Source organism: Protomyctophum parallelum (genome assembly GCF_964188405.1).
Source record: "Protomyctophum parallelum genome assembly, chromosome: 9".
Taxonomy (NCBI): domain Eukaryota; kingdom Metazoa; phylum Chordata; class Actinopteri; order Myctophiformes; family Myctophidae; genus Protomyctophum; species Protomyctophum parallelum.
The window spans coordinates 52,860,531-52,863,030 of NC_139706.1; the positions used below are offsets into that span (position 1 = coordinate 52,860,531).

The 2,500-nt window shown below is 38.9% G+C and overlaps 1 protein-coding gene across 1 annotated transcript in view; it reads right to left on the reverse strand.

The window, feature by feature from the left end:
• Positions 1–2,500, reverse strand: part of LOC310864633 (F-BAR and double SH3 domains protein 2-like) — a gene marked incomplete at its 3' end in the record, with an annotated part of 25,812 nt that overhangs the window by 19,507 nt on the left and 3,805 nt on the right. The window lies entirely within an intron of this gene.

Genomic DNA, 2,500 nt, shown 5'->3' on the forward strand with positions numbered 1-2,500 from the left:
ATTCTACGGGGCATGTTAACCTCCTAATATCACACATTCTACAGGTTAACCTCCTAATATCACACATTCTACATGTTAACCTCCTAATATCACACATTCTACAGGTTAACCTCCTAATATCACACATTCTACAGGTTAACCTCCTAATATCACACATTCTACAGGGCATGTTAACCTCCTAATATCACACATTCTACAGGGCATGTTAACCTCCTAATATCACACATTCTACAGGTTAACCTCCTAATATCACACATTCTACAGGGCATGTTAACCTCCTAATATCACACATTCTACAGGTTAACCTCCTAATATCACACATTCTACAGGGCATGTTAACCTCCTAATATCACACATTCTACAGGGCATGTTAACCTCCTAATATCACACATTCTACATGTTAACCTCCTAATATCACACATTCTACAGGTCATGTTAACCTCCTAATATCACACATTCTACAGGGCATGTTAACCTCCTAATATCACACATTCTACAGGGCATGTTAACCTCCTAATATCACACATTCTACAGGTTAACCTCCTAATATCACACATTCTACAGGGCAGGTTAACCTCCTAATATCACACATTCTACAGGGCATGTTAACCTCCTAATATCACACATTCTACAGGGCATGTTAACCTCCTAATATCACACATTCTACAGGGCATATTAACCTCCTAATATCACACATTCTACAGGGCATGTTAACCTCCTAATATCACACATTCTACAGGTCATGTTAACCTCCTAATATCAAACATTCTACAGGTCATGTTAACCTCCTAATCACACATTCTACAGGTCATGTTAACCTCCTAATATCACACATTCTACAGGGCATGTTAAAGGTATATTCAGTGATTTCACTTAATTCAAATATCACTTATTTTTTTTGTTTTGTAGTGATAATCCTCTCTACTATAGAGTGTGCTGGCCATATAAGGAGTTCCTCCCTGTCCCCAGTTAACCCCTGGGGGTCAAAAAACCTTAGGTTTCGTTTTTGACTCTCTATCCTGATTGGACGAAAGGCTGGGTCCCACAGCCAAAAACGAAACCTAAGGTTTTTTGAGTGAAATCACTGAATATACCTTTAACCTCCTAATATCACACATTCTACAGGTCATGTTAACCTCCTAATATCACACATTCTACAGGTCATGTTAACCTCCTAATATCACACATTCTACAGGTCATGTTAACCTCCTAATATCACACATTCTACAGGGCATGTTAACCTCCTAATATCACACATTCTACAACGCATGTTAACCTCCTAATATCACACATTCTGCAGGTCATGTTAACCTCCTAATATCACACATTCTACAGGTCATGTTAACCTCCTAATATCACACATTCTACAGGGCATGTTAACCTCCTAATATCACACATTCTACAGGTCATGTTAACCTCCTAATATCACACATTCTACAGGGCATGTTAACCTCCTAATATCACACATTCTACAGGGCATGTTAACCTCCTAATATCACACATTCTACAGGTCATGTTAACCTCCTAATATCACACATTCTACAGGGCATGTTAACCTCCTAATATCACACATTCTACAGGGCATGTTAACCTCCTAATATCACACATTCTACAGGTTAACCTCCTAATATCACACATTCTACAGGGCATGTTAACCTCCTAATATCACACATTCTACAGGTCATGTTAACCTCCTAATATCACACATTCTACAGGGCATGTTAACCTCCTAATATCACACATTCTACAGGGCATGTTAACCTCCTAATATCACACATTCTACGGGGCATGTTAACCTCCTAATATCACACATTCTACAGGTCATGTTAACCTCCTAATATCACACATTCTACAGGGCATGTTAACCTCCTAATATCACACATTCTACAGGGCATGTTAACCTCCTAATATCACACATTCTACGGGGCATGTTAACCTCCTAATATCACACATTCTACAGGTTAACCTCCTAATATCACACATTCTACAGGTCATGTTAACCTCCTAATATCACACATTCTACAGGGCATGTTAACCTCCTAATATCACACATTCTACAGGTCATGTTAACCTCCTAATATCACACATTCTACAGGGCATGTTAACCTCCTAATATCACACATTCTACAGGGCATGTTAACCTCCTAATATCACACATTCTACAGGGCATGTTAACCTCCTAATATCACACATTCTACGGGGCATGTTAACCTCCTAATATCACACATTCTACAGGTTAACCTCCTAATATCACACATTCTACAGGGCATGTTAACCTCCTAATATCACACATTCTACAGGGCATGTTAACCTCCTAATATCACACATTCTACAGGGCATGTTAACCTCCTAATATCACACATTCTACAGGGCATGTTAACCTCCTAATATCACACATTCTACAGGGCATGTTAACCTCCTAATATCACACATTCTACAGGGCATGTTAACCTCCTAATATCACACATTCTACAGGGCATGTTAACCTCCTAATATCACA